Raw genomic sequence first — 9,081 nt, forward strand, 5'->3', positions numbered from 1 at the left:
GAAATCAGAGCTAGACAGAGATTAGTTATGCACCCCTGTTAGCATGAAATACATCCGTAACAGACACGCTCAGCCACAACATGCAGGCATACTAATTGTGTGGTTCTGGTATAGTACAAGTGGCCAATGATGTATAAATCCAAATGACTAGTGCCCGAAACCTCATAATTAAGGTGACCACAGCCCTCAACTCACTGCCAAAATACGTGAGCCACAGTCAGAATGTGGGACGACCCAGAGACCAAGACCAGCTACACAGCTACATTACCCTGCTAATTCTTGGTAAATGCAAATCTCTCTCTCTCTCTCTCTCTCTCTCTCTCTCTCTCTCTCTCTCTCTCTCTCTCTCTCTCTCTCTCTCTCTCTCTCTCTCTCTCTCTCTCTCTCTCTCTCTCTCTCTCTCTCTCTCTCTCTCTCTCTCTCTCTCTCTCTCTCTCTCTCTCTCTCTCTCTCTCTCTCTCTCTCTCTCTCTCTCTCTCTCTCTCTCTCTCTCTCTCTCTCACACACACACACACACACAAATAAAATATGTATCAAGGTGTCAAGGCTGGATGTCTGCAGCCTAATATCAAGGCTCTGTGCTACATTCACATTCAAATAAACAGACAAATGCTCCATTCATGAGGAACATCTAACCTTCAAACTTCCTCCACTCTGCAGATTGGCTGCCTGTAGCCTTATGATGCCACTGATTGGATAACTCAAACATGATACCTGCAGATGAGGGAACAGTTGATTTATATCCATTTTGTTCGATCATCTACAAAAACACTGATGTTCAAATCCAACCAGCAGCGCCAACAGAGTTTTCAAAACAAAAACACCAGAAACATTTAAGACTAGCCCATTTACCTTATTCAGCCCTACCATTGCTCTTTACCAAAAGAAAAATTCCAAACATGAAAGATGCAGTATGCCAGCCAAAAGAAACTTAACAAAGAGAACAACTTCCTCCTTGGTAAATAATGGATTTGAACATATCAGTTGCACAATACACTTTATGAGTGAAACCGCAACACCTGGGAGCAGCTAGCCTGGCAACACACTGCAGATACTAATCACTACATTTCAGAAAATATTTTGGGAGGTCCAGAAGCTGAGCAAGTCAAAATCAAGTTCCTTTACAGAAGTGTGATCATGTGACTGTGGCGAGAGAGAGCCCACCCTGATCCATTTAAGAAAAAATCTCACTGGCATGTGTCAGAGTCAACTAACAGGTCTGACCGGAGAAAAGTTGGCTAACTACACATGCAAAACTTGTAACCATATGTGACAGTGTCATGTCTCATCAGTGTCTGTTTCTGTTATTGCCGTCAGTCGTGCTTGGAATGAAAGCAAATTTACATTTAATATAAGGGTAAATGATTAACACAATTAAACTCCACCTTCCTACAAACCTGCAGCACCTGAAATGACAAATGAAGTTTGGTATGTATAATCTATTATAGGCGCAACCTACCGTTGAGGTTGGGTGCAGCAGAGAACACAGACACACACCACAGTTGCAACAACAACTGGTTGGAGCACAGAAAAACAGCAGACGATATGGTTGTAAACATGTAAAACACTGTATCACTTCTATTTGGAGATCATGTGTATTTTTGTCTGGTGCGCCAGTCAACATATGGCAATACAGATGTTACAGTAGCTGTTGCGTCGAGGCAGATGTCATTTGAGGACACAAACTGACACCACATACAGTAGGGCATGAACCTGTCACACGGGCAATACAATACAATACAATACAGGCGTAACATTTTGGTTACTCAAGTGATAGACAGCTGTATTTGCCATCAAGCTAATTTAAAAACACTGAAATTAGCAAGGATAGCATTACCACAGCATGGTTACTTAAAATGGAAACATGGATTATTTGATATAGCTGTGCAACAGCTGCTCACTTAGTGTTTATCCTCATGCCTGCATCTCTGACAGAAATGGTAAACAAAATTGCAACGGTAAAGACTTCTCAGCAGCACTATTAACACATAACTGGTAAACACATAAAGAAAGAACCACCAAAAGAATAAACAAGCACACATGCAACACAGTTCAGAGTAGGTCTGGTTATCAGCTGAACTGTGACCTGTGGCCAGGAAAACAAACAGCTCTTCCAGGCTAAATCTCAGCCTGGGGCCACAAACGCAGACAGACACACACACACTCAGACAGGAAACCAGGTCACACCAAGTGACAAGTGCACTGACCAAGAAAACGCTCAATCACTTCTACTTCACTTGCTAATACATTATACACATACTGACCAACACAGTGCTGCTCATCCTTCCAGGCTTTCTGACAAAAAAAAAAAAAAGAAGAAGATTTCAAATCAAATTTTCTGGCGATACTTACATTTAATCTGGTTACATGCCTCTTTAAAAAGTTTTGCAAATTTAATGCTCCAGCTTTTCAGAGTGATTCAGGATCTATGTGTCAGCAGCAAAGAGACGGGGAAGACAGAGTCAAGTAGCTGTCTCTGTCTCTCTCTCTCTCTCTGCGAGACAAACAGGGGGAGAGAAAGAAGGGATGGGACTTGTGCACTAAGTCTGAACGCTCAGCAGCCAATCAGAGCGTGTTTTTGGACTTTGTACATAATTTACCAACATAAATATTTAACCTTGACAGTCATCGCACTGGCAGTTACAACACAAAACAAAGGGATGCTGTGACACCCAGTTATTTCATTTCATGAAGTATTTGCAAATGGATCCTGCCCTAAATAAGACACTGTTGTTTCTGTGATTCGCTGTGTGTTTTTAGATGAGTGATCATCATTTCTCAATGTCAAAGCAACGTTTCTACTTGAAATGATTTGACTGATTTACTTCCCTAGATGTATAGGGTAAATATTAAGTTTTAGCTAGTTGCCATTAGCCTACAGTATCTTAGCACACAAAAAAACTGGGAACAGAGGGAAATAACTAGCCTCTGAAGCTGACAAATTTGCAACATAAAACAATAACAGTTTTAGCTTTTGGGAAAATGAGCTTTGTCTTGCCCCATCATGAGGTTGCCAGGCCACCAGCTGTTCTCTTCACTGTGTTTTAGAGTTATCTCAGGCAAAATAGATGATGTAAAATTTAGAGAAAAAATGTAAGAAACGTTTCCCATTAAAAGCCTTTTGCTAATGTTCATTCATGAGGGATTATTTCACAAGTCATCTGAATGATGACTCATGGTCTGGTATGTGATTAGGACTATACCTTTACATGCAGTGCAGGAAAGAAAAGTTCACCAGTGAGGTTTTCTTAATCTCACTTCAATACTGCTGGACTCAAACTAAAGAAAACTGAAATGCCATTTATCCTCCCGAGCCTCCGAAACACCCCAGTAAATACTTCACACTCTGCTTCAGTATTGGATCTTTAGCATTCCTGCGGCATAATAAGCAGGTCAGGGAGGGAAGGAATCCCCCTTTTCTGTTGTGTAGGGGTCATGGAAAAAAAAAAGGCACGCTGTGTGAGTACAATAGAGTGATGGCCCTAGTGGTGTCACACAATTGCAAAGAAACAGTCACACAGAAAAGCACAGATTTCAAGCAGATTATATGTTCAGTCACAATACTTCAGTGATACCAGTGATTAGATTTGTCAACAAAGTAGCAAAAACCCTAGGCTACAATACACACAGATTTCACTCCATGGAAAATTGAACAGATCTCTTTTGGTAGGAAAAAGTAATAAGTAAGTAAAGTAATAAGAGGGGCAAAATAAGGAGACAGAAAGCCAAAAGAAAGAATATTAGAAAACATAGTGTAACTAGGGATGCAGCGATCTGACACTCGGTATTGCCATTAGTTTTAATCTAGCCAAAACAACTGGACTGGCTATTGGAAAAAGTGAACTTACATTCATATATTAACTGTTGACAAGTATGCCCTGCCTGGAAAATTATGAAAAAATACTATTATAGCAACAGCGAGCTGCCAACATCTCACATGAAAATAACAATAACCAGTATTGGAGAATTTTAACACATCATTTCTTTGATGACTATCCAAACCACAGTGCACGCTGTTGGCTTAGTAAAAGTGTTGTCTCTAAGATCCAGTAACTGAATATCCCGCACAGCTCCCTTTACATCTTCAGTAAAATAATGCAAAGGAGCCCCTCTACCCCCTCTCTCTTTAACCCAGGGTGGCAGTGAAGAAAAGACGCATCATATGACTACAATAGAAACACATTCCTTACTGGTCTGGAAGCAGCAGTAACAAATGTCACCATGCAGTGCAGATACCTTGAGATCAGTGTGGTTGAGAAGGTTACAAAAAATGTGCTTTAAAGTTTAAGTGGGTGGTCATGTGAGTCTCTCTGATCACAAAAGATGAGGCATAGCCTACATTCATTTTGATTTCTACCGTAACAATGCATTGACGCAAGTGAGCAGAGTTTTGATCTGACTGAACCAATCAGACCAAACCCTGACTGAACCAGGGAGGTGGAATCTTTTTCACCCTCAGCCACTGCAGCGTTTGGCCAACCCCCATAGCCACAGTTCATTCTTCTCAATCAGGTAAAAATGCAACTATTTACTTTAGATTTATTTTCACAATAGGAACAACTAAGCAGAGCCTTGAATGAAGAACTGTGACAACTCTCTGCATCATTCTGGGTTAAGCAAATTGGAAGAGCCCACACCAGCTCATCCTAACAGCTTTGGGCAGGGAATCACAGCTCAAATGAGTAGGAACTGATGGAAAACTGCTTTCCGTCTGCTGGCCTATAAATTTCAATGATGAAAACTTAGCTAAATGGAATCTGTACTTTATCCATCCAAACAGAATGACACCCCCCTTATTAAGGGAATTTAAGGCATGTATTACCAATTACTCAAAGGGAATATTATTCAAGGTTTGGGTTGGGGCCCAAAATGAGTCACATGCCAGTTTCTGGTGGGTCCCCACATCGAGTGTTGGTTATGTTTATATTAGTCATGGTCAACTAATGAGGCCAAACTGGCAAGGCTTATTAGATTAATGAGTTACGGCAGCCTCATTTTGGACCACATGTTTTTCTAATTAACTAAGACAGACAGTTGATTTGTCCGAAGATGAAATGTAAACCTAGACACTGAAAATCTTTGACACTTTAGTCTGTCAGGACTGATCAAAGCTGAGGGCTTAAGTATCTATGACTCATGAAGATTTTTTATCAAACCAGCCTCAAGGAGAGATCAGAAATGCTGGAACAACTACAAAGGAAGAGGAAGGTAGGAAGGGTTTAAAGGGATAGTATCATTTTTTTTAAAGTGGGGTTGTATGATCTACAAATATCCCCTAAGTACTTTAATTGCAGTAGAAGACTCTCTGCACTCCTCCCGTTAGCAACGCCAGCCCATAGCCCTGCCCAGAGATTTACAGCATACAGTGTTGTGAACAGACCCAAAGAAACGGCCAATTTTCACGGCCTAAAAGAGGTTTTACCTGAAAAAAAAAATACACACTTCCATTGTTTGCTATAATATAATTTTTGCCAGCCCTTCAAAGTGCAGGAAAAACGCAGTTTTTATTTGGACCTAACTTTTCAGGTAAAACCTCTTTTAGGCCACGAAAATAGGCCGTTTCTTTGGGTCTGTTCACAACACTGTAAGTTGTAAATCTCTGGGCAGGGCTATGGGCTGGCGTTGCTAACGGGAGGAGTGCAGAGAGTCTTCTACTGCAATTAAAGTACTTAGGGGCTATTTGTAGATCATACAACCCCACTTTTAAAAAAATGATACTATCCCTTTAAGTGAAAGAAAACTATTCACATTTGCATAACAAACTTATATCACCACATAGATGGTCCCGATAGCACCAGTATCAAAAAGATTATGAAAGCAGATTGAGAAAAGAAGGAAAGGGGGGGGGGGGGGTTAAGGGATGAAACATCAACCTGCAGTCCTGTGCAGGTTATATTTCATTTGAACAGAGTCCCTCTGTCAGTGTGTGGCTGGTTCTGGTTCCACTGGAAGCAGCGCTGCAAACACAACAGACTTTTCATGCAAGGGACCTGGAGAACATATGGCTTTGATTAGAGGGCAGGGCAGAGAGAGACGCCATGGAAACTGTACAGAGAGAGAGGGAGAGAAAGTCTATGTGTGAGCGTGTGTGTATATCTGCTAAGTGTGTGTGAGTGTGTATCAGTGCAACAACAGGGGGAGAGGGCTGACTCAAGAAGGGGTGACTGTTTCATGGTGGATGAGTGTGTGTATGCAAGGGTGCGCGTGTGTGTGTGTGTGTAGTCGAGAACAAAAGGGAGAATAAGGGATGACTCAACAGGGAGACTGCTGAACTTGGAGAATAGAATGAAATGAGTCCCTGTCTGTGGGTGTGTGTCTGTGTGTGTGTGTGTGAGAGAGAGAAAGAGAGAGAAAAAGAGAACAGAAGGAGAATTGAGGCTCAGTAAGGGTTGCCCTTGTAAAGCCTTATATGATGGAGAGCCATGGATATGTCAGACTTTGCATATGGCCATCAGTTAAAGGTTTTTTTCATTTACACAACTTCACAGCTGCTAATAAACCTTGAAATAAGTGGTCTGTGTTTGTCTGCTCGTCCTAATCAGCCACTTCTTTCCAGCGGGGAGGACACATGATTCAACTGTTGGGAACAGACTAAACATTATGTAAGCATATGGCAAACACGCAACAACATTATGTCTAAGAACAATCAAGAGTCCAATAAACTTTGTTAAAGCACTTAATCAATCAAATTCCCAGATGTTGTTCAGTCATGACCAAGTCAAAATAAGTTCAAGTCCAAGCCAATGGAAATCTCAGTTTCAGCCCAGGCGCTTCGTGCGTGAGATCTGGCTTATTTATCTGGATGATTACATACAGTATAATAATTGCTTGGTTCAGTGTTTTTCCCTGTTCATGTCCACACATGCTGTCTTAACTATTGTGTGCAAGATGGTATGAAGAGCATGAGAAGATATTCTTTGGATTAATTAGAGGGGAAAAGCACTTGAATCTGAGTATAAGTAATATTCCCAGAGAGATTTCTATTTTGGTGAGCACACAAATTCAGTGATAACAAGGGTGTCTCCTGCCTCAAGATTGTAAAAATCTGAAAACATTTGAGGATTCAAATGCAGCTTTTGGCTAAATTAAAATGCTGGCAAGTAATTCTTTATATTAAAAAAAGTCTCTACAGAAAGTCTGCTGGGATACCGTGGGCTAAAAACAGAGTAAAGTTCGAAGTCCCCTGTGCAGTTGTGACCATTAGTGGTATGCATAAATGTTACAAGTTGATTGTGGTTTTGTTTGTGGCGCACACAATCGGGCATGCCAAGTGTTTGAAGGTGAGAAGGATGCATGAGTAGAGATGAACACAGACCCACCAGAGGGACTTGGGGTATGTTTTCATTCAGATTTTCTTAAGGAAATAAGCTACACTCAACACTGGTCTCTACACTTTTTGTAACAGAAGATTGAGCAATCACATCCCCCCCAACCCCACCCCCCAAAACACACTTTCTCATCAGATCTGCACGTAAATGACCCATTTTGGTTTCAAAATGGCAAATATCGCTGAAGGGTCAGAATTTTTTCATGCCTGCAAAGTGTAAACAAGTGTGGCAATGCACCAAGGAAGAGGCAAGGGGAGAAGAAAAGAGCAAGCTCAGCATGGCTGTAACACACTGCAGGATTAGTATAAATAATCTTCCATGTGCCACATTTGTGTTGACAAACTCTTCATATAAATCTAACTTGTTTTTTGTGGAGGATCTTTCTACAGAGAACCTTCAACTGTGATGCACAGGTATCAGTGTGCAGCGGCAGTTTAACCGGTGGCATAACCATGTAGCCAAAAGAATGAATCATTCTACAAATGCTACACGTTTAGCTCAAAGGGTCAAAGGTCAATCACGGCTGCACTTAACGCTCCTCCAAAACCAGACACCAGACTAACTGCAGCATCATCAAAAATAAGTCCTGAGCTGCTCCAGCAGATTGGAAACAAACAGCTGGAGTTTCTGGAAAAGAGGATGCACTAATACACAGACTCAGTTTGAGGGAAAACAAGTCCAACCAGTCTCCCATCCCTATCTGCTCCACATTTCTATCTCTCAAGACACCACCACACCTTCACTGCAGCTGCTCTCCATGCATAATTACTGAGAAGTTTGCACAATGCAAATATTCTGTCAATATTTTTCTGGACAGTAAAACTACTGAATTTGTCAACCACTGAAAACAGGGAGTGTTACTCTCATTTTGATGAATTTCAGTGTGCAAAAGGGGACTCCATACATACTCGCTTCAACATGTATATGTGCAATCTGTGTTAGTCTGAATCTGGCCTGGATATTTCCCCCATCATTTTTCATTTGCAGCTGATTTATCGGCAACATTCACTGACACTTCACACTGAAAAACACTGCAGGTCAGTAGGCTGTTCCCCAGGGGATGTCTGCCTGTGTAAACAATGACCTAACCTGTCAAAGTAAAAGACTCGCCACACGCACCTTTGTTGTTAATGAGGGTTGGCGAAGAAAACTTCACTGAACCACGTTTTCAGCCGCATAAAAAAACAACAGCAACTTTGACAGTGAAACGCCTCCAGGCAGAGCAACACACCTCAATGCAAGCTAGAGACACACTAGCAGGTAGGCTACTCGAAAACAAACAGGAGAAATAAGTAGACCCACATTTTTTGCGGCAATATCTCTGTTAAAAGTTACACAGTTACTCAAGTCCTTTGAAACAGAGTCAAGCTCAAACCCGCACAAACCCGAATGAATGACAACATCCCTGTAACGTTAAACCACCTTGTTTTGTTTGACTTTCTTGGAGCAGTTTGGGAACCGCTGAGAAATATACTACAAGACAACTGACGCTACTTACCTAATGCGACCCCCCCAAAAGAAACTATGCCAAAAGGATGTGGTGGTTGCACTCACTTACCGACCAATGTTGTCATTTTCCAGTTAGCAGCCATCAAAAAATCCACACACCGCTTCGTTCAACACACATGTCCCGTAGCTTTCAGTTGACTGACTCGCTCTACAGTTGATGCTGCTCGTGCTGTGGTGGGAAACCACTCTGTCTTTCGCTGCTGACACCTTCAGGTGATCCTCGGAAAATTGCACTCCACCAGTC

General features: G+C 41.6%; 1 protein-coding gene across 3 annotated transcripts in view; it reads right to left on the reverse strand.

The window, feature by feature from the left end:
• plce1 (phospholipase C, epsilon 1) overlaps nucleotides 1–9,011 on the reverse strand; it is an 86,459-nt gene extending 77,448 nt beyond the window's left edge. For all 3 annotated transcript variants that reach the window (XM_085762353.1, XM_085762350.1, XM_085762348.1), the window contains exon 1: nucleotides 8,887–9,011. The gene's annotated coding sequence lies outside the window, so the exon portion shown is untranslated. The remainder of the gene's footprint in view (nucleotides 1–8,886) is intronic.
• Nucleotides 9,012–9,081: the final 70 nt, after the last annotated feature.

This window comes from Trachurus japonicus, chromosome 19 (assembly GCF_045865225.1).
Source record: "Trachurus japonicus isolate A0001 chromosome 19, Traja_1.0".
Classification (NCBI taxonomy): domain Eukaryota; kingdom Metazoa; phylum Chordata; class Actinopteri; order Carangiformes; family Carangidae; genus Trachurus; species Trachurus japonicus.